Below are 24094 nucleotides of genomic sequence, written 5' to 3' on the forward strand. Positions count from 1 at the left end.
TGTTGGCGGCGCCGGGATGGCGCCTGATCACATCGGCAGCGAGGAGGTTAATTGACATAAGCACACTCAGGTGATTTTCTCGTCCATGCACACAATGTATGCACATGTGTTCTTGAGCACTAATTGCCTGCTCGGAGAGTCTCGCCTAATCTTTGCGTAAGAGGCGTGGCCCTGCTCTCCGCCTCCTGGAGGTGATATAAGCGTAGGTGGAGCGAGACAGGGACACAGCAGCCATTAGCAGAAAAGCAGTAGCAGAAGACACACGGTGCGGCAGTAGCCAGAGAAGAAGACACGTCACAGCAGCCATTAGCAGAAAAACAGCAGCCAGAGGGAAAAACGCGCACCAGTAGCTAGTAGGGACATACGCAATAGCAGCCAGAAGAAAGGAAAAACACACCCGGCAGCAGCAAGTAGGGGCAGCGGCGGAAGGCAGATCGCGGAACGGAGAACTGAGACGCATCACTAGGGCACCTTGGGTGGATGTACCCTTAGTTCACAGGATGCAGGACTTTAAGGTGCAGCAAGCCTCTTACTCTAAGCTCTAAGCAAAGCCTGTCTTTCAAAGTTTCTCTCTTAAGCAAAGTCTCTCTCTCTCTCCTCTCAAAGCAAGTAAACCTCATTTCCTCTATCCCCTATAAACAAACAAGAAAGCAGTGCACTAAGGAGAAAGATAGAAGTGCCTCAGTTTCCACTCCACCACCCATAAGACCCGTGCAAGTTGTTGCTGCAGGCGGTGACAAATATCCACGGATTTTGGAACTGCAAAGAGCCAGCGACAGCTTTCAACTGAGGAATTTATTTATATATTAAATTTTCATTTCCAAGATTTTCTATTGATTCTTTTTCAGAATCTCTATCTCCCTATTTAAATGCCCTTTCATGTCCTGGATTGTATTTTAAAATTCACTTAGCTGTTTATTTGTATCTTCTTTGAAGTTGCTGATTGCTTTAACAATAAATTTTTCAATTTTTTGGCATTGCATCCACTTTGATATTTAAGGATTCAGTTACTGGGAAGTAGGACCATTTGGAGAATTATTTTTATTTGATTTTATTTATTTATTTATTTATTTGTTTGTTTATTTATTTTTACAGACTGCATTTTGATTCATTGTACACAAATGGAGTACAAATTTTCATTTCTATGTTTGTACACAATGTAGAGTCACACCGTTTGTGAAATCATACATGTACATAGGGTAATGATGTCTGACTCATTCCACTATCTTTCCTCCCTTCCCCCTCCCCCCTCTCACTTTCCTCTACACAATCCAAAGTTCCTTAGTGGTCCCTACCCCCACCCCAGTATGTATCATCATCCACTTAATAGAGAAAACATTCGACCTATGGTTTTTTGGGATTGGCTTATTTCACTTAGCAAGATATTCCCCAACTCCATCCATTTACCTGAAAATTACATAATTTCATTCTTCTTTAAGGCTGAGTAATATACCATTGTGTATATTTACCATAATTTCTTTATCCATTCATCTGTTGAAGGGTATCTAGGTTGGTTTCATAGCTTAGCTATTGTGAATTGAGCTGCTATAAACATCATTGTGGCTGTATCACTGTAGTAGGCTGATATTAAGTCCTTTGGGTATAGGCCAAGGAGAGGGATAGCTGGGTCAAATGGTGGTTTAATTCCAAGTTTTCTAAGAAATCTCCATACTGCTTTCCCAAAGTGGCTGTACCAATTTGCAAACCCATCAGCAATGTATGAGTGTACATTGCTGATGCACATTTTCCCCACATTCTCACCAACACCTATTATTGCTTGTATTCTTGATAATAGACATTCTAATTAGGGTGAGATTAAATCTTAGGGTAGTTTTAATTTGCATTTCTCTTATTACTAGAGATATTGAACATTTTTTCATATATTTGTTTTTTTTAATTTTTTACAGACTGCATTTTGATTCATTGTACACAAATGGGGTACATCATTTTGTCTCTATGGTTGTGCAAGATGTAGATTCATACCATTCCTGTAATCATACATGTACATAGGGTAATGATGTCTGTTTCATTCCACTATTTTGCATACCCCCCCATTTCCTTCTACATAAACTAATGTTCCTCCATTCTTCTCTCACTCCCCCTGCCCCCACACACAACTCATTTTATTCCATGTTATTCACACTGAGGGTTTCCCTAATTAGCTCTAACTAACACACAAATCTTTACCCACTAAAATTGGCTTTCTATGCTTAGATTTCTTTTAATTTATTTTTATTGTAAACAAATGGGATACATGTTGTTTCTGTTTGTACATGGAGTCAAGGCATACCATTTGCACAATCATGCATTTACACAGGGTAATGATGTTTGATTCATTCCGTTATTTTTTCCTCCCCCCCACCCCTCTCACCTCTCTTTTCCCTCTGTACAGTTGTTTATATTGTTGGGTGGGTCTGTCTTTTTAATCCAATCTGCCAGTCTGTCTTTCAATTATTGACTTCAGGCCATTTACATTCACAGTTTTTATTGAGATATGATTTGTATTTCTGGTCATTTTGACTTATTTTCAGTTTTTAGGTTGACTTGGTTACTCCTTTGATTGGCTTTTCATTTAGGGTAGTTCCTCCCTTTGCTGACTTTTTTTTTTTCTTTTTCTCCTCATGGAATATTTTGCTGAGTATGTTCTGTAGTGCAGGCTTACTATTTGTCAATTCTTTTATCTTTTGTTTATCATGGAAGGATTTTATTTTATCATCAAATCTGCAGTTTATTTTTTCTGGGTATATGATTCTTGGTTGGCATTCATTTTCTTTCAGAGCTTGAAATATGTTGTTCCATTCCCTTCTAGCTTTTATGGTCTGGACTGAGAAATCTGCTGATATCCAAATTGGTTTTCCCTTATATGTAACTTGATGCTTTTCTCTCGCAGCCTTTAAAATTCTATCTTTATTTTGTATGTTAGGCATTTTTGTTATAATGTGCCTTAGTGTGGATCTGTTGTAATTTTGTGCATTTGGTGTTCTGTATGCCTCTTATATTTGATTTTCCATTTCATTATTCCAGTTTGGGAAATTTTGTGGATTATTTCATTTAACAGGTTGTTCTATCCTTTTGTTTGTATCTCTGTGCCTCCTCAATCCCAATAATTCTTAAATTTGCTCTTTTCATGATATCTCATAATTCTTGGAGGTTCTATTCATGATTTCTTACCATCTTCTCAGTTTGGTCACCTTTACTTTCAGAATTAAATATTTTATCTGCGTCGTCTGGTATTCTGTCCTCCAAGTGATCTATTCTGTTGGTGATGCTTTCTATTGAGTTTTTAATTTGGTTTATTGTTTCATTCTCATTCATTTCAAGGATTTCTTTTGTCTCTTTTTTAGGGTCTCTATCTCTTTGTTGAAATGATCTTTTGCTTCCTGCATTTGCTCTTTTAACTGTTTATTGGTGTGATCATTCATTGCCTGCATTTACTATCTTATCTCATCCTTTGCTTCACAGATCGTATTAATTATGTACATTCTAAATTCCTTTTCTGACATTTCTACTGCCATTGGATTCTATTAATATAGCATCTTTGTTTGGGACACTTTCCTCCTTTGTTTTTTCATGATTTTCTGTATCTTCCTCTCTAGCAGTGAGGATCTGAGATATTGTAGTTTCCCCTGTAGGCTCACTGTGACCCTGCAAGTTTCTAATACCTGTACTTTAAGGGGGAGATCAATATTAGCAGCACCCAATACAAACAATATGCAGTCCCAAACCAGATAACTCCTATGAAGACATTAACAGTATTGTAATAAACAGAGATGATGTGTTCAATTATTATCTACAGTATAGTGAATAGGCTTGCAATGAGATCTACAATTTATAATGGTGGACAAAGAGGGTGGGGAGCGGTGTAGGATGTAACTGTTAATGAGATAAGAAGTGAGTATATAGAGGTACTAGATCATGGGAAATGTGAGAGTGGGATCCAAAGAAGTTGGTTGTTAGCCTGAGAAAAGGGAGAAAGAGACTCCAATGAAACAGGTAAATAGAAGGAAAATAGAGTGAGAAAAAATAAAGAAATAAAAATTAAACATTAAAAATATCTACAGTATAACATTCGTATATTATTCCATATATTAAACCTCCCAGTCTTCAGTAGCGTGGTGCAAGAGAGGTACTTGACAAAGAGCTTCCAGTCTCCAGCAGGAGTCTCAGGATGGGAGTTGCCCCACCTGAAGATGGTGGCTTCCCCTTCAGGGACAATCCAAGATGGCTACACCAGTTTCTGAACACGATGGTAGATGGGGAGCCACAATGTGGGTGTCAAGACCATGCAGGGTGCCAGTAGGGCTGGGGTCTGGAATTGGGACCCATTCTTGGGCAGACCAGGTTCCAGAAGCTGGGCACAGTCTTGGGCCAGAAATTATTATTTTTTTTGTTTTTCATGCTTATTGTGTTTCTATTTTGGGATTTTTCCATCTATTGGGATGGATATCTCTTTTACTATTGGGTGAGAGTCTTAGTAAGCAGCCTTCTGTTGATGATGTGCCTTGGGGTATTCGTTTGTTGTATTGGGTTTAATTCTAAATGGACTTTATATTGTAGTTCTACTGTGATTTCTTAGTCTATGATTGAGAACTGATTCAGAAACTGAGGGATCCACTTTATCTGTAGGACTTGAATGTGTGGGTTTCCTCCGATAGTTAATTGAGAAATGATATAGACAGTATAGAACATGAGATGAATTCTCAATGGTTATATTTTCAGACTTCTAAGAACTGTGCAGTCTGACATGATTTGGGAGTGACCATTGAATGCTAGGGCCTCTCTTGGGTATTGTGATAACAAAAGTTGTTACTTGTTTTTCTGCTGTTTTTTGAGGAATGAATGTAAAATGGGATGGAGATAAAACTGTGCATGAAAGTACCCACAACATATTAAAGTGATGAATTCAATACCCACACCACTTTGAGAAGAGACAGCTACCAGTCATGACAGCAGTAATATATAAGTAAACACGATACATATATGAAGTAAAAACATTAAAATATCATCTATAATATCAATGAATATTGAGAAGAAAGGAACAGTAACACTATAGAATGAGCTATAAACTTATTTTCATCTTTTATCCCTGTGACCTAAAATACCTAACAAGAACAAACTAGAAGAGGAAAGATTTATTTTGGTTCAGTTTCAGTTCAGTATGTGGTTTGCTATCTCCATTGCCCTGGGTATGAGATGAAGCAGAACATAATGGTGTAATGGAGTGGCAGAAGAAAGTTACTCAGCTTATGGCAGATGAGGAGGAGATACATAAGAAAAAGAAGTTGAAGGAGGAGGAGGAGGAGGAGGGAAAGGAAAAAAGGGTTAAAGGACAAAATATGGTCTTGAAGAGCTCAAGGACACGCCTATAAGAAATCACTCTTTCAACTCCCAAAACCTCCAAATCCTAAAAGTCCATTCTATCAATGGATTAATTCAGTGATGAGGTCAGATCACAAATGATCTATTTATTTTCCCCATCTCTGGACACTACTGTATTTGGGACCAAGCCTTCCATACATGAAGTTTCAAAGGGCATTCCAGATTCAAACCTTACCATTTTTCCATGGTACCTGAAAGCTTATGGTCATCTCACAATGCAAAATTCAGTCCATTTCTAGAGTCCCCATAATCTTAACAATTCCAGTGTTTCTCAAAAGTTCATATCCTTTCTCCTCTGAGACTCAAGGCAAACTCTTATTCTGATGCCCTTATGTTTTAGTCAGCTTTTTTGCTGCTGTGACTAAAAGACCCAATGAGAACAATTATAGAGGAGGAAAAATTTGTTTAAGAGCTCATGATTTCAGAGGTCTTAGTCCATAGACAGCTGGCTCCCATAGACAGCCAGGTCCATTCTTTGGGGCTCAATGTGAAGCAAAACATCATGGTGGAAGAGTGTGGCAGAGGGAGCAACATATGTGGTGATCAGGAAGGAGAGAGAGAAAGACTCTACTCTCCATATACAAAATATATACCCCATAGGCACGACCCCAATGAGCCACTTCCTCCAGTCATACCCCACCTGCCTCCAGTTACCACTAGTTAATCCCATCAAGGATTAATTCATTGATTAGGTTAAGGTTACAGCCCAATCATTTCTCCTCCATATCTTCTTGCATTGTCTCACGTGTGAGCTTTTGGGGGACACCACATCAAAACCATAACACATTGTAAAAATCTAAAACAAGTTACATACATCCAATATATAATAGCACAAAGTAAACATTCCAATTTAATGGATGGGTCTGGAGACTATCATGCAAAGTGAAATAAGCCAATCCCAGAAAACCAAAAGTTGGATGTTCTCTCTGAAAACACACAAGTGTGTGGGGGGAATAGAAGTTTAGTGGATTAAACAAAGGTGAATGAAGAGAAGGGAGGATAATGGGAATAGGAAAGACAGAATAAACTGGACATAACGTTCTTATATTCATATTTGAATAGAGCATGTGTGAAAATCCACCTCATGTACAACCATAAAATTGGATCCTAGTTAAAATAAGTTATATTCCATGTATGTATAACATGTCAGAATGCACCCTATTATAATGCATACCTAAAAATAACAAAAAGTTCTCATTTAAAAAGCATGGAGTTGGGCGTGGTGGCACACGCCTATAATCCCAGAGGCTCAGGAGACTAAGACATGAGGATGGCAAGTTCAGAGCCAGCCTCAGCAATGGTGAGGCACTAAGCAACTGAGTGAGACCCTGTCTCTAAAGAAAAATACAAATTAGGGCTGGGACTGTGGCTCAGTTGTTGAGTGCCCCTGAGTTCAATCCCCACTACCAAAAAAAAAAGAAAAGAAAAAGAAAAAGAAAAAAAGGATGGAATAGGACCATAGAAAGAATGGATGGTACCAAAGCAAGACAGAAACTCAGCCAGGCTTATATTATGTCCTGTAGTTCCATAGGCACATAATGGTGGAATATTAGTCCCAAATGTCTAGGGTAGATTAACCCCTATGACCTTGCTGGCTGCAACCCACAATGCCTTTCTTTGTCTGGCTCAGTTAACTACTTGCAGTTTTTCTCTTCACATATTCAATTCTTCTGACATCTTCAAATATCTGGAATATTCATTACATTCCGCTTCACTCTCTCAGCTTCGGACATTGACCTCTCAGGAGTTGCCTACAGGATTCCAATCCTGACACATTCCCAGGCTTTCCTTCAAAATCTAGATGGAAGCATCCACGACCCATTAACTCCGGCATTCTGCATTCCTGCAAAGTCAGTACCACATGGGTGAGGTTAAGGTCTGTTGTCAGATTGAGCAGCACCTGCAGTCGTCCCTGAGTGCCTGCACGGCTCAGAATGGTGAAATAGATCCTGGGGAAACACGTTTATTTTTAGCCTGATGCAGTCATGGTAGCTTAGTATTCTTTAATCCAAGTGGATTCTTTCAAATGAGTTTTTACTTTACACCTTGAAGCCTGAGATGAGTGTGGTCTTGCTGGTTTCTAGGATTCCTTCATGGCGATCTTTCCTGTGGTCTCTGTGCAAATCACTTGCTTTCTCTTTAATGATTTTAATTTCTTCAGCAACCCCAAATTTCTTGACCCTAATTTTTCACATGCTTTTGTGGTCAAACTCCATTTTTTTCCCCCAAATCTTTGTACTCTAATTTTTGACCATGATTATCACAGTAAACCTGGCTAAACACAGCCAGAAATAACCCACCCTACCACCTGAATGCTGTGCTACCTTGAAATTCCCTCCATCAAATTAATTAATCTGTCACCCTTTCATTCAGCTTAAAGTTTTAAGGAATGGAAAATTGTAGAAAATTATGTGGTAGAATAGAATATGAATTGCCTACAGTTCAATTCCCAAAAGAATTCTCATTCCTATCTGGAATGTCATGATAATATTTTTTATTCTGTGCATTCTTATTGGTATTCTAGTCTTCAGAGATCACACCAGAAGCATTCATTAAACTCCACTATTCTAAGGCTTCTCTATCATGCATTCCAAACATTTCCATATTCTTACCACAAACCAGTTCCAGATGCTTTTGAATCACATGGTGATACATAGTCACAACAATGACCCCAATATTGGACACCAATTTCGAGTGTTAGTTTTTCATTACTGTGACAAAAATTCCTGAAAATGACAACTTGGAGGAGGAAAGGTTTAGTCTTGCTCATTGTTTCATAGGTTTTATTCCATGGTTGACCAGCTTCATTGCTCTGGGCTTGAGGTGAGGCAGGAAATCATGGTGGAATGGCATGACACAGGAAAGATACACAGCTCATGGCAGCTGGGGAGTAGAGGGAGAGAAAGAGAGAGTCTTCAGGGGCATGTCTCCAAGAATCCACTCCTTCAACTCCGTCCCACCGCCTATATCCTCTTTCAGCTTCCAGTAGTACATTTTGCTATGAATGGATTAATTCAGTGATGAAGTCAAAGCTGTTATGTTCCAACCACTTCCATGAAGTTTCATCTGTGGACACTGCTGAATGATGGAAAAGTCTTCAAGATATGAGCTTTTGGGGGGACATTCCTGATCCCAACCGTAATGGTTAGACATTAATAAAGTAAAATTAATACCAAAGTGAAAATATTAAAATGTGAATCAGTGGATAAAGTAATAAGACAATTTGAAAATAGTAATAACGTAAAAGAAAATGAAATTAGAATGATTAATGGTATGAATCTACAACCATAGAAATGAAATGACATACCCCATTTGTGTACAATGAATCAAAATGCAGTCTGTAAAAATCTTAAAAAATAAAATAAATAATGAAAACAAGAAAATGGAAAACTAAAGAATTAATTAAAATAAATAGAACTCAGTAAAAGCATGGAAAAATAACGAGGTGAAACAAAGCAAAACAAAAGAAAAACAAAGAGAAAAGCAAACAAAAAATAACCAAAACTAAGTAAAAATTTCTACTTTGCTGAGTTTTTAATAATGAAGAAACTTATTTCCAGGACACTAATTTGGGAATTCCCCATAAATGGTGGGTAGGGAGTCAGCTGCAGCCTGCTGTTTTCTTTATTTGTTCCAGCTTAAACATGCCAAACTAGTTAGGGCAGATTTTAGGTTGAGCTACTCCCATCCTTGTCCTCTTACATGACCTAAAGAAAGGATGTCCACAGTAGGGCTAAATTTGCTCTTAAGACTTCCATCCTTGCACCCAAGGACAGGCACATGGTGACAGTAGAAATTGCCCACCAGCCTCTCTCTCCTGCCAAGTCTGTGGATCAATGAGATTAGCAAACCCCTGGATGCAAGATAGTGCACTTGGAGATGTCACACATGTCCAGGCTATAACAGTTAATCCGTTGAATAGCTCTGATCATGGAGGAAGCCAATGGAACTGTGCTGGCGTAAGAGTTGCAGGAACAAAGCAATAATCCTGTCCTAGTCATGGCACTCCCAGTCCCAGTCCCCTTGCAAATTCACACACAAATCGTCTCACTCTTTTTCACAGAGGTTAAACCATTAATTTTAAAAGAAAATGCCTTCTACTTTCCTCACCTCACAGATTACAGTGCCCACTGGGTAGATTTCTCAGATGATATGTTTCACAGTCACTTCCATGGGACCAGAGTGACTTGTGATGCATGTCTATTGAGTTGCAGGGGTTTCTGGTCTCCCAGTGATTACAGACAATGGGACCCTTCTTAAGATGTCTCTCCTCCGTGGCACCATATGAATATGCTGGACAGTGCAGAGAAACCCTTCTCCCATGCTAACTTTACGTATAGTACTCCAAACTTTCCTTCGCTCATCATGCGTGTTTGCCCACTGGTAGATTCTGAACTCCTGGAGATTGTTGTAAATAATTTTCCAAATTTCAGTCTGCTTAGAGGGCATCTACCCTTCTGTGCCAACCTACCAAGCATTTAGATTTGGTGCATTTTATTTCCAAACACTCTAAAAAACAACATTTCTCTGTTTCACCTGGTTACCAACTCTTAAAGGTAGGTCTCCAGTGCTTTCCACCCTAACTATCCATAAAGCATTGCACCTTGTTGTTTTGATTCAATCTAATGTAGCAGCACATTATGGATGATTGCCTCCAAACTGCCACCTTTATAACCATTTTAGTTGATTTTTGTAACAAGTGGGCGATATAAGTATAGTACTGTTCATCTGCATGATTTCCAATTTTATCATTATTATAATTGAAAAGAATTTCTTTTGTCCAATGCACATTTCTAGAAAGTTTGTCACAAGATTGCAAGTTCAAAGCCACCCTCAGCAACTTAGCCAGGCCCTCAGCAATTCAGAAAGACCCTGACTCAAACTAAAATATCTAAAGGGTTGGAGGTGTGGCTCAGTAGTTGAGCACCCCTGAGCTTAATCCCTAAAAAAAAAAAAAAAAAAAAAAAAGAAGTCAGTTGATTATGTATACATGGATTTACCTCCAAGCTCTCCATTGTGTTCCTGTGGCTCTTTTTATGCCAGTGCCATGCTGTTTTGATTACTACTGCTTTGTAGTATACTTTCATATCTGTTATTGTGATGACTCCTTTTTGCTCAAGGTGGCTTTGACTACACAAAGATTTTTGTCATTGTATGCAAACTTTATGATTATTTTTTATAGTCCAGTGAAGAATGTCATTGATGTTTTGATAGAGATTATATTAACTCTGTAGATTACATTGGGCATCATAGACATTTTAACAATACTGATTCTCACAGTGCATTAACATGGTATATCTTTCCATTATTTTCTGTCTTCTTTATTTTCTTTCATCACGTTTGAATATTTTTATTGTGAATATTTGTGTCCTCATTTCTTAAATTTATTCCTTGTTTTACTTGTGTAGTTATCGTAAATGTTATTGATTTTTAACTTTTAATTTGAAATCACTTGCTATTGGCATATAGCAACACTAATTACTTTGTGTGTTGATTTTGGGTCCTAACAATATGTTGAATTCATTTATTAGTTCTAGTATCTTTTTGGTGGAATCATTAGAATTTTCTCTATGTATAATCATGTAATCTGCATACAGTGACTATTTGACTTCTTTATAAATGGGCTACCCTTCATTTAATTCTCCTGCCTGATCCTCTGGTAGGATACCCATCAGTAGGTCAAAGATCCCAGAAAGGAGCATCCTTGTTTGTTTCAGATCTTAGAGAAAGCTCTCAGCTTTTCTCCATTCAGTGTGATGTTAGCAGCTGGTATATTATAAATGGGCTTCATTATATTGAGGTACATTTCTTGTATGCTTAAATTGTTTATTGTTTTTATCATAAAGGGATATTTAATTATATCAAATGCCTTTTCTATATCACTTGATGACCATATGGCTTTTATTATCCATTCTGTTGTTATGGGGAATCACATTTATTGATTTGCATATATTGAACCTTCATTGGATCCGTGTGTTGAATCCTACTTGATCATGGTGAATAATCTTTCTAGTTTGCTGATAATTTTGTTTTTGGTCTCTATTGTCCATCAAGGATATTGGACCATAGTATTGTCTTGTCTTGTCTTTTTCTTTTCTTTACTTTTCTTTTCTTTTCCCTCTCTCCCTCCCTCCCTCCCTCCCTCCCTCCCTCCCTCCCTCCCTCCCTCCCTCCCTCCCTCCCTTCCTTCCTTCCTTCCTTCCTTCCTTCCTTCCTTCCTTCCTTCCTTCCTTCCTTCTTTCCTTCCATCTTTATCTGGTTTGAATATCAAGGTAATCCTAGCTTCATATAATGTGTTTGGAAGAATTCCTTTATCTCCTATTTATTGTAATAACATAAAGATAATTGGTATTATTTCTTCTTCAGAAGATTGGTACAATTCAGCAGTGAAGTCTTCTTATCCTGGCCTGTTCCTTGATGGAAGAATTTTTATTATTTATTCTGTGCTATTAGTACTTATTGGTCTGTTCAGGTTTTCTATTTCTTTATGATTCATTCTTCAAAAGTTATATGTGTCTATGAATTTATCCATTCTTTTTAGATTATCAAACTTATTTATATTTATGTGCTGTCAATTGTAATATTTCATTTACATCTCTAGTATTACTTATTGGCATCTTCTATTTCTTTTTTATGATTTACCTGAGCGTTTGACTATTTTGTTTATATTTTCAAAAAGGCCACTCAATGTTTCTTTATTTTTGATATTTGACAGTAGAGTATATTTTGACATATTTAATACAAACATGGAATATATCTTATTCTAATTAGTATCCCAGTCTTGTGGTTGTATGTGGAGATTCATTGTATTATATCCATATATGTACATGAGAAAGTTGTCTCAGATTCCTTCCACTGTCTTTACTCTTTCTATTCCCACTCCCTTCTCTTAATTCCCTTTTGTCTAATCCACTGAAATTCTATTCTTTCCCTCCCCACCCTTGCTGTGTGATAGCATTCACATATCAGAGAGAACATTTAACCATTAGGTTTTTTTTTTTTTAGATTAACTTATTTCACTTAGCACGATGGTCTCCAGGTTCATCCATTTACCAGCAAATGTCATAAAGTCATTCTTTTTTATGGCTGAGTAATATTCCATAGTGCATATATACCATATTTTATTTATCCATTAATCTGTTCAATGGTACCTAGGTTAGTTCCTTGCTTAAGTACTGTCTATTCTTCTCCGTTTAATTTATTTCAGCTCTGATATTTATTATTTTTCTTATTCTACTTATTTTAGGTTTAGTTTGTTCTTTTTTTTTTTCTAGTTCCTTGGATGTAGTCATGGTTTTTTTTAATCTTAAATCTTTCAACTTTTTTGATCTGGCCATTGATTACTATAAACTTCATTATTAATGCTGATTTTTTTGTATTTCATAAGTTTGGTGTATTGTGTCTCCTTTTTAATTTGCTTCAAGAAAATTCTTATTAGATTCATTTCTTGATTTTTCCTTGATCCATTGATTATTAAAGTGTAAAGTGTTTAATGTTCATGTATTTGTAAACTTTCCAAAGTTTGTAAGATTTTACTTTTATTTTTTGTTTCCCATTGGTTAGGGAAACACTAAGTTTGGAAACACATTGCTCAGTCCAGCACTAAGTTCCAGGGCAAACTAACAAGATAACTACCTTACCCTAACACAATAAATAGGGTCTTGTGCTACCTCATGTTTCCTGAGGTTGGGATAATTTTTTTAATTCATTTTTATTGTAAACAAATGGGATACATCTTGTTTCTCTGTTTTTACATGAAGTAGAGGCATACCTTTTTTGTAATCATACATTTACCTAGGTAATAGTTTTTGATTCATTCTGTTATTATTTCTTTTCTCCCCCCCCCCACACCTCCCACCCCTCTTATCCCTCTATACAGTCCCTCCTTCCTCCATTCTTGCCCCCCTCACACCCCCCATTATGTGTCATCATCCACTTATCAGCGAGATCATTCGTCCTTTAGTTTTTTGAGATTGGCTTTCTCACTAAGCATGGTATTCTCCAATTTCATCCATTTGCCTGCAAATGCCATAATTTTATTATTCTTTATGGCTGAGTAATATTCCATCGTATATATATATACACACATATATATATGTATATATACATATATATATATATGTATATATATACACCACAGTTTCTTTATCCATTCATCAATTGAAGGGCATCTAGGTTAGTTCCACAATCTGGCTATTGTGAATTGAGCAGCTATGAACACTGATGTGGCTGTATCTCTGTAGTATGCTGATTTTAAGTCCTTTGGGTATAGGCCAAGGAGTGGGATAGCTGGGTCAAATGGTGGTTCCATTCCAAGTTTTCTAAGGAATCTCCACACAGCTTTCCAGAGTGGCTGCACTAATTTGCAGCCCCACCAGCAATGTATGAGTGTACCTTTCTCCCCACATGCTCACCAATACCTAGAGATCATGAGGCTTTGTCTGACAGTGGGCTTCACCATGACCAACCTAGTACTGGGTTTCAAGTTTAAGGCTTGGCCTTAATTCTCCCTCATTCTACCAAATGAAAGGCACCTCTATCAATGCTGAGCTGCTTAGAGTTGGAGAAGGGATGATGTATAAAGCTACTTCATTCCTGCCTTCTTTAATGTTTCTCTTCACTTTTTTATACTGAAAGAAGACACCTTGGTTTCTCACCTGACTTACTTAGCTCTAGTGCTAATAATTGTGTTTGTGAATAGCTGTTTAAGTTGGTGTGTCTATGGGGAGAGTTTGCCAGAGGAACTTACCTCCATTTTGCTCTGCATCTAAGGGCAACAACTTTTAACCAAGGTTAGTATCATTTATCCCCTGCTCCCTCACTTAACACTCTATCTTGTGTTACTCTCTCATTTACTTGTTGAGGTTCAACCTCATTAGCCTGTCACCTCATTTTCACATTTGCTTTCTTTTGTATCTCAAGGATTTTGTACATACTATTACAATGATGTGGCAACATCTTCCCCTTATATTTGATCTAATCAATTTCTTTTTATCCTCTGATATAAATTCAAAATTTTCCTAAATTCAAAATTTTCCTTACTTCATAGACCAAGTTAGATCTCTCTATCACATATAAAATTATTTTGTACTTCTCTTCCTTCACATTAATTAGTACTTTATAATTCAATTATAAATCTGGTTTCTCTAATTGGAAACGATATTAGGTCAGGGAATGTGTCTGTGTCTAATTTGTTATCTTCATTGCCTTGCACATTGCCAACACATATTAGATATTTCAATGAATTAGTAAATATAATAATTTTATGACATTTGTCTTTTAAATTTATTTGCATAGGTTTTGTTTTTATTGCTTGTCATTATATAAGAATAGTTTAGTAATGAAATATGTAAGCACAATTTCTAGGTAATGAACGATTCACAAGCTTAAAATAAAGCAATATACAGAAAACTTAAAACCTATTAATATAAAACCACAGTTTTTTGACTGATCCTATAGAAAAAGAGTAAATAGTAAAATTTGATATTAATGTGCTTTCAAAGTTTTAATGTCTTATATAAATATAAGAAATAATATTATAATATGTCTAAATTTTAAGGGAAATATCAGAAAGAAAAGACAGTCAAATTAGTCAGATTATATTTTAGAAATATCTATGGCAAGTGATAGAGTTTAATTTGGGAATGTTGGAAGGCAAGATGTGGGGCACAATGCTCTTTGGAATGTGATGTAATGTGAAAAGTAATTATGGAGCATAATGTTGCCATAAGAGATAATAGTCTTCATCCCCTCTACAGAAAACAAATATACACACCTATCAATAAACCAGAATATCCCTGGGGTGGTCAAGGTCCCATCTCAGAGTCTACAGTAGTCCAGAGGAGAAAAAAACATATAAAATCCATATGCAAAAGATCATCAGTTGGCTGTGGTTGTAGTTCAGTGGTAGAGGGCTCACCTGGCATGTGTGAGGCATTAGGATCCATCTTCAGCACCACATAAAAATAAATAAATAAAATAAAGGTATTGTGTCCATCTAAAACTAAAAATATTTTTTAAAAATATCACCTCTGACATCAGCATATACAAGAGCCATAAAATGTCTTCAAAGCAATAACACAGCTGGATGTGGTGTCTGCCTGTAATCCCAGCAACTCAGAAGACTGAGGCAGAAGGATTTCAAGTTCACGGCAAGCCTCAGCAACTTCGTTAGACCCTAAACAACTAAGACCCTGTCTCAAAATAAAAAATAAAAAGGGTATTTCTCAGTGGTTAAGCACCCCTGGGTTTGAACCATGATATGAAAAACGAAACAAAACAACAACAAAAACAGTGAAGCAAAATGATGGAGGTTATCAATGTTAGCCATGCAGTGTGAACAACCAAAGTTTATGAGAGCCTATAGGACACACACTTTTTTCTTGCCACTGAGTTAACCAAAAACTATTGTATCAGGGGAATCCCAGAGAGGGATTAGCCACACAAACAAACCTTCCAGGAAACAGTTACTGTTGTGCCAATCTGGGTGTGGAGTCTCTACCTTTATCAAACTTACCCATGCCCACTACCTCTGATTTATGTATGGCAATTCCATAAGCGTCTGAGGTATGAGTAGAGTGCAGGCACCAGACCTAATTTCTGTGCCTGCACTCTACTCATACCTCAGACGCTGGAATCATCTCAGTAATGAGATAGTTTAAATCCCAGTTCTAAGAGCCAAGTTTCTGCACGTGCCCAGACTGTGGACACCAGCTCATCAAACAATGAGTGCTAGCCTGTGCTCTGGATCCTAGTTCTAAGTTCCAGTGGTGCACCGTGAATGCCTATGCCTCAGAAACTAGAACGTTGATCACAGGGAGCCACCTTGCATCCTGGTTCTGGAGCCAGTATCTCTTTACATTCATCCATACATTGGGTACATTTCATCCACCATACAAGTTAGGTTTCATCCTGACCCTAGAGCCACCATCCACCTGCACATGTTCATGTTCCCATCCCTGGCTCACCCACTGATTCCTAAACACCTGTGTCTCATACAACATTGTACATTTGGCAATACCAGCCATGTTTGACACACGGGGTCCTTTGTGCTGGTATCAATCCTCTCTAGACCACAGAGCATGCTACTTTCACACGTGCCTAGGATTTAGACCTAAACTCTATGGCTGGTACATGGGTGCCACTCATTGGATACAAGTGCCACGACTACCATGACTAGGACTTGAAAAAGCCAGACCCAGTGGCAAAAGGGATATTCTCAGTCACAATTTTCCCAGTGAAAGAAAAAGAAATTGGAATAACCTAAGCAGTCATAACCCCTGAAAAACTTAATGGCTCTCTTCTTTATATATATATATATATATATATATATTTTAGTTGTTGACAGACCTTTATTTTATTTATTTATATGTGGTGCTGAGAACTAAACACATGCTACACAAGCACTCTACCATTGAACCCCAACCCCAGCCCCAATAGCTCTCTCTTTTGATGTGGACATTTAGAGCACTGTATCTTGGTGACCCCTTCAATATTAATCAACAACAAACTGAACTGACAAAGTGGCATGAAGACAACACTCCTGCACCCAAACTGGGGCCATCACTCTTGTACCCCCACAAGCCTCTGCCCTCACAACTCCTTCACATGACCAGAAGGTCTTTATTGAAATCAACCTATAAAGTCTGAAAAAAGTGGCTGATCCACCAAATGTGTAGACATAGGATCTACAACCAGAAAGCAAGAAGGTAGTATTATATTCTCATCCATCAAAAGTATCTTGAATGTAAATGAAGCATATGCTCCAATAAAAGACATAAAGTGGTTTAAGACATAAAAAAGTAAAACTCCAACTATATGCTGCCTAAAGAATCACTTCATGTGTAAGAACACACATAAACTGAACATAAAGGAAAGGAAAATAATATTTCCCAGAAATGGAAATGAAAAGAGTGCCCAAGTAGGTTACTTAAATCACTTATAATATATTTAAGTTAAAATCATGAAACAAACTAACAATATCTTATAGAATGATAAAGGACTCAATTCACTAAGAAGACATAATAATTCATATATGTATATATATACACTCAACATGAAAGCACTTAACATATAAAGCATCCATTTACAGATCCTAAGGGAGATAGAGAGACTGCAGTAAAATAATACCAATAGACTTCAATGTCCTACTTTCAACAAAGTACAGGACATACAGAAAGAAAAACAAAACAAAACAAAACACAGGACTCTAACTGCATGTTAGAACAAATGAGATACGCATGTGTGTGTGTATGAAGCATTCTATCCAATAACAGCACAGTATATATTCTTCTAAAGTGCACATGAGAATTTCTCAAGAACAGATCATATGTTAGGCAAAAAAAAAACAATGATTAGCAAATTTAAGAAATTAAAATAATTTCAAATGTATTTTCCTACTACAAGAATATGAAGTCAGAAATCAACAACAGGAAAATTTCTGGATAATTCACAAAAACTTAACATGCTATTTAAAAAACAATGGAGCAAAGAAAAAAATGAAAAGAAAAATTAAAAATTATCTTGAGACTAATTAAAATGGAAAAAGAACATGCCAGAACTTATTGGATAAGCAATAGTTCTTTGTTTTTTCACTTGGAAGTACTTTTTAAATTTGTTTATTGGTTCTTTTTAGTTATACATGATAGTAGAATCCATTTTGATATAATTATGTAACCATGGATTATATATCATTCTAATTAGGACCCCATTCTTTTGGATGCAAAAGATGGTGAGCTTCACTGTGGTATATGTACATAGGAAAATTACATCAGATTCATTCCACTGTCTTTACTTGTCCTATCCCCTGCTCCCTTTCCTTCATTCTCCTTTTTCTCATCTACTGAATTTTTATTCTTCCCCTCCCCCCATGTTGTGGGTTAGCTTCCATATATCAGCATAAACATTCAAACTTTGGCTTATGGGGACTGGCTTAATTAGAATGATAGTCTCCAGATCCACTAATTTACTGACAAATATCAAAGTCATTCTTCTTAATGACTGAGTAATATTCCATTGTGGATATACATTTTCCTTCTATGTTTATCTGTTGATAGAAACCCAGGTTGGCTCCACAGCCTCATAGCCTAGCCTAGTGAATTGAACTGCTATAGGCATTGATGTGGCATTGTCACTGTACTAGGCAAATTTTAAATATTTTGGATATATAATGAAGAAAAATCTCAAATAATCTAATCCAACACCTCAGGGAACTAGAAAGTGAAGAATGAAGCTCAAGTTTTTAGAAAGAAGTTAATTATAAATATCAAGAAAGACAAAAATGAAATAGAAAAAAATGATAGAAAAAGCAATGAAAATAAGTTGGTGTTTTGAAAAGATAAATTTGACAAGCCTTTAGTTAGACTAATGAAAAATAAAGAAGGGTCAAGTTAACAAAATCTCAAAGGAAATAGGAGACTAAAACTGATACTGCAGTGGACCCGCTTCCCGGCGCGTCTCGGGCTCTGCGGGCCCCGCGCCCAGGCGGCCGCTCCCTGCTGACCGGGGTGTGGGCGGGGACGGCGGAGGGAGGAGGAGGCGCCGCTGGCTGCCGCCCTTGCCTCCGCTGCTGGGCGCCTGGGCAGCGCCCTGAGTTTCTGCGGCCGCCATGGAGGAGCAGGCGGGCCCGGCGTCGTCTTCAGCAACAACCGCCCGGGCGCCGGCGGTGCTAAGGGGCTCGGGCCTCTGGCAGAGGCTGCCGCGGTCGGCGACCGGGGCGGCTGGAGCCCAATTCAGCCTCCCGGGGATCCTGCACTTCCTGCAGCGCGAATGGGCGCGTTTCCAGGTGGAGAGAGCACAGTGGGAGGCAGAGCGGGTGGAGCTGCAGGCCCAGGTTGCCTTTCTTCAGGGGGAAAGGAAAGGTCAAGAAAATCGGAAAAAGGATCTGGTGAGGAGGATCAAAATGTTGGAATATGCTCTTAAACAGGAAAGAGCCAAATAGCATAAGTTAAAATATGGGACAGAATTGAATCAAGGCGATATGAAGCCTCCAAGCTATGATTCTGATGAAGGTAATGAAACAGAAGTGCAGCCACAACAGAATAGCCAATTCATGTGCAGCAAGGTCGACATGCTTGTTGGGCTTTTCAAGTGATGTCACTGACAGGGAAGATGACAAAAATCAGGATTCAGTGATAAATGGCACAGAGGCTGAAGTTAAAGAGACAGCAATGATTGGAAAATCCGAGTTAACAGATTCTGCCTCTGTGCTGGATAATTTCAAATTCCTTGAAAGTGCAGCTGCCGATTTTAGTGATGAAGATGAAGATGATGATATTGAGGGAAGAGAGAAAAGTGTCATTGATACTTCAACAATTGTTAGGGAAAAAGCATTGCCTGAGAGCAGTGAAGACCGAGATACAAAAGAAGCTCTGAAGGAGTTTGACTTCTTGGTTTCATCAGAGGAAGGAGACAGTGAATCTAAAGAAGTGCAGGCGATGGAACAGACTGGGAAAAGGAAGACCAGTGTCTCATGCCTGAAGCCTGGACTGTGGACCAGAGAGTAATTACCAAACTCAAGGAACGATACAACAAGGAGAGAAAGGGGGAAAAGGGGGTGAAGAGAAAAACTACCGAAGATCCGAAGATCTGTTTCAGCCTCTATCCTATATAAAACAGTCAAAAGAGAGATGTGGGAGAAGGAAGAATCAAAGCTCAGGGCCCAATAGGTCAAAACTACAGGATATGCTTGCTAATTTGAGAGATGTTGATGAACTTCCTTCATTGCAGCCATCTGTGGGTCCACCTTCCAGACCTAGCCGCTCCAGACTTCCTGAGCATGAAATTAATAGGGCAGATGAAGTGGAAGCACTGACATTTCCTCCTTCTTCTGGGAAGTCGTTCATCACGGGAGCAGATGAAGCCCTTGAAAGTGAACTAGGACTTGGAGAAATAGCTGACCTTACAGTGGCCAATGAAGCGGATTCACTGGCTTATGCTATAGCAAACAATAAAGATGCACTGCGGAAGACTTGGAACCCTAAGTTTACATTAAGAAGTCATTTCGAGGACATCGGAGCTCTTGCTTTCCACCCCATTGAGCCTGTTTTGATAACAGCATCAGAGGATCACACATTGAAAATGTGGAATTTGCAGAAAACAGACCCAGCCAAAAAGAGTACTTCTCTTGACGTAGAGCCTATCTATACAGTCAGGGCTCATAAAGGTCCAGTGCTTTGTGTGGTAATGAGCAGCAATGGTGAGCAGTGTTATCGTGGTGGTACTGATGGACTGCTCCAGGGCTGGAACACCACTAATCCCAACATTGATCCCTATGATTCTTATGATCCTTCTGTTTTAAGAGGTCCTTTTCTAGGCCACACAGACGCAGTCTGGGGTTTGGCATACAGTGCAGCATGTTAGCGTTTGTTGTCCTGCTCAGCAGATGGCACTCTTCGTTTGTGGAATACACCGGACGTGGCTCCTGCACTACGTGTATTTAATAATAATCAAGAATTGGGAATCTCTGCCTCTGTGGACCTAGTGAGCAGAGACCCAAGCCATATGGTAGCATCATTCAGCAAAGGATTTACAAGCATCTTTAACATGGATACACAACAGCACATTCTTATATTAGAATCCAATCTAGATTCAACAGCCTACTCTTCCTGCCAAGTAAATGAGTCATCAGTCATCCCATTCTTCCAATCAGCATCGCTGCTCATGAAGACAGGCATATCAAATTCTATGACAACAATATAAGCAGACTGATCCACTCAATGGTAGCCCACCTAGAAGCTGTTACAAGCTTAGCAGTTGATCCTAATGGCCTGTACTTGATATCTGGCAGTCATGACTCTTCAATACGTTTATGGAATCTAGAAAGTAAGACATGTATACAGGGGTTCACGGCTCATCGGAAAAAATTTGAAGAATCCATTCATGATGTAGCTTTCCACCCATCCAAATGCTATATAGCCAGTGCTGGAGCTGATGCCCTGGCTAAGGTCTTTGTATGACACCATGCGTCATCTTCACCTTCTAGCTCTTTATAAATAATAACTGCACAAAAAAAGATACATACAGAAGACCAGGGCAAGAATCAAGTCATCCTGCCCTTTTATTCTGCTGAAGGAGCACAGAGAACATTTGTTAAAGTATAGTTTTGCAATTTGTATACTGTTTTCTAAAATTAAGGTTTGTTCAGGTTGCTGCAAGCCTCAGCTGAATCTTTAAGCCTGAAAACTATTTCAAAATTTCCCCCAAGGAGGAGCTTTTATTTCTGAAGTTGTTCTAATTCGCTAGGCAGGCCTGAGCGAAGACAGGTTTAGCTTGTCCCTGTTGAGTAAACAGGGCATGCTGTAAGGGATAATTAAAAGCTGGATGGCTGGGAAGGAATAGAAGAATGGAAACTTGGACCTATTTCTCCCCTGAGAAATCTTATTAAACACATTAGGTAATCAAAACATTAATCTTTACTATATCTATATCTGCTGTGCTAACCCTGTTGCGTATAATGACCAGGCAGTGTTAAAGTGAATTTTTAATTTAGCTCTCCTTCAGCTCCTTGCATAAAGCACATGGTAAAGCATTTTACCTATTAGCAAGAAAAGATGCAACAATATGTTAAATACATTATTATTCAGAAATGCTAAACAAATATTTACTTTGCAAGCAGATTTCTATATTGTATTACAGTTTTGAAAGTAGATTTGGTAGCATTGTAAAGTTTAGCTGTCAAGCACTCACCATTGTAAAGAATAGTTGAGTCTGCTTTTACTAAAGGATTAACTTATTCAGGTTTGAGATTCTGTTATTTTTAAGGACAAATAGGGCATAGCTGTATAATAATTTCTATTTTAAAGTTCACCTTATTCATGTGATATTTAATAGTGCCAGAATAATTATCTCATATTGATGAAATCTTCCAGTGATTGAATAAGACTGAAGTTATTTGCTAGTACTCATTTGTCAGTAGCCACATAACCATGCTTCAGATGATCTCTGCTCTTTTTTGTCTCACATTCATGCTGACACCTACCAAAAGTAGTTCATAATTATTATGTTTTAATAGTCCAAAGAATATGGTTAACCTCAGGCAGCTGCTTTCGTAGCAGTTAAATAAAGCAAATGTACCCCATTAAAAAAAATGAAAAAAAGAAATATAACTTATTAACAGACAATTCTGAACATTTATTTGTCAGCCAATTGGATAGCCTATAAGAAATAGATAAATCCTAGACATGTAAATCGAATTAGAAATAATCATTAATGAATAGAAAATATGTAAAGACCAATAATGATTAATAACATTGAATTAACAAGAAGAAATTATGCCAACCCTCCTCAAACTATTCCCCGAAACAGGGAAAGAGAAAAAATTCCAAATTTCATTCTATGTATCCAGCCATTACCCTGATAACAAATTCAGATAAGGGCACATGAAGAAATGAAACTGCACACCAATATCCCTGATGAACATAAATGCAAAATCTTGAAAAAAAAGTATTAGATATCCACATTCAAAAATGCATTAAGAAGATTGTAGACCATGATTAAGTTGGTTTCATACCAGGGATGCAAATTTTTCTCACAGATACCAATTGATAAATATAATTAATTACATAAATGGAATTAAGAACACAATTGCATCATCATCTCAACACATGCACAAAAAGCCTTTGATAAAATCCAGCACCCCTTCCTATTTAAAAGTAAAGAGATTAGGGCTACAAGGATCTTACAGTAGCATCATAAAAGCTATATATGATAAAGCCAACATCATACTGAATGGAGAATAACGGAAAGCATCTCCTTTAAAATCAGAATGAGCCAAGGATGTTCACTGTTCCCACTCCTATTCAATATACTTGAAAGTCAAGTCAGCAGAACTAGCCAAGAGAACGAAATCAAAGTGTTTCAAGTATGAAAATTAGAATTCATATTATCTGTTTGCTAACAAATGTGATCCTATATATAGAAGACCCCAAGAAATGCCACCAGAAGGCTTCCAGAATTGATAAATTCATCGAAGTAGCAGGATACAAGACCGACACACAAACGTCAACAACTTCATTATACACCAATTATGAGTCTGGTTAGAAAGGCATTAGGGAAACAATTCCATTCACATTAGCCTCAAAGGAAATGAAATAGCTTGGAATAAATCTAATCAATGAGGTGAAAGTCTTCTATAATGAAAATTGTATAACACTGAAGAAAAAAATTGAGGAAGAACTTAAAAGATGATGTGGCCTCCAATGTCCTAAGATAGGCAGAATTTATATTGTAAAAATGACTATATTACTAAAAGCAATCCATGAATGCAATGGAATTCCCATCAAGAGAACAATGTCATTTTTTACATAACTAGAAAAAAGAGTCCTGAAATTCATGTGGAAGACTAAAAGACCCAGAAAAGCCAAAGCAATCTTGAGCAATAAGAATGATGCTGGTAGCAAAATAATATTCAATATCGAAAACTTCTGAAGAACTTTATTAACAACAAAAAAAAAGGGATTGACATAAAACAAGATGCTGTCCAATCGAATTGAATAAAAGACACAGATATAAATACACATAAATACAGTTATCTATCCTTCAGAAAGCATTGGACAAAAAGAGAGCCTTTTAAAGAAATGATACTGGAAAAATGGATATCCATATACAGAAGAATTAAATAAGATCCCTATCTCTAACTCTGCACATAAATCAACTTGGAGTGTCTCAGTGGCCTAGGAATAAACCAGAAATTCTGCAACCACTGGAATAAAATGTA

At 37.6% G+C, this 24094-nt stretch overlaps 1 pseudogene across 1 annotated transcript; it reads left to right on the top strand.

Annotated features, from left to right (window-relative positions):
• Nucleotides 1-18905: 18905 nt before the first annotated feature.
• On the top strand, nt 18906-22453 carry LOC306652432 (striatin-like; annotated as a pseudogene). Its single transcript has one exon. The product of its transcript is annotated as a striatin-like (transcript).
• The last annotated feature ends 1641 nt before the right edge of the window (nt 22454-24094 follow it).

This window comes from Sciurus vulgaris (assembly GCF_902686455.1).
Source record: "Sciurus vulgaris genome assembly, contig: HiC_scaffold_207_arrow_ctg1, whole genome shotgun sequence".
Lineage (NCBI taxonomy): Eukaryota > Metazoa > Chordata > Mammalia > Rodentia > Sciuridae > Sciurus > Sciurus vulgaris.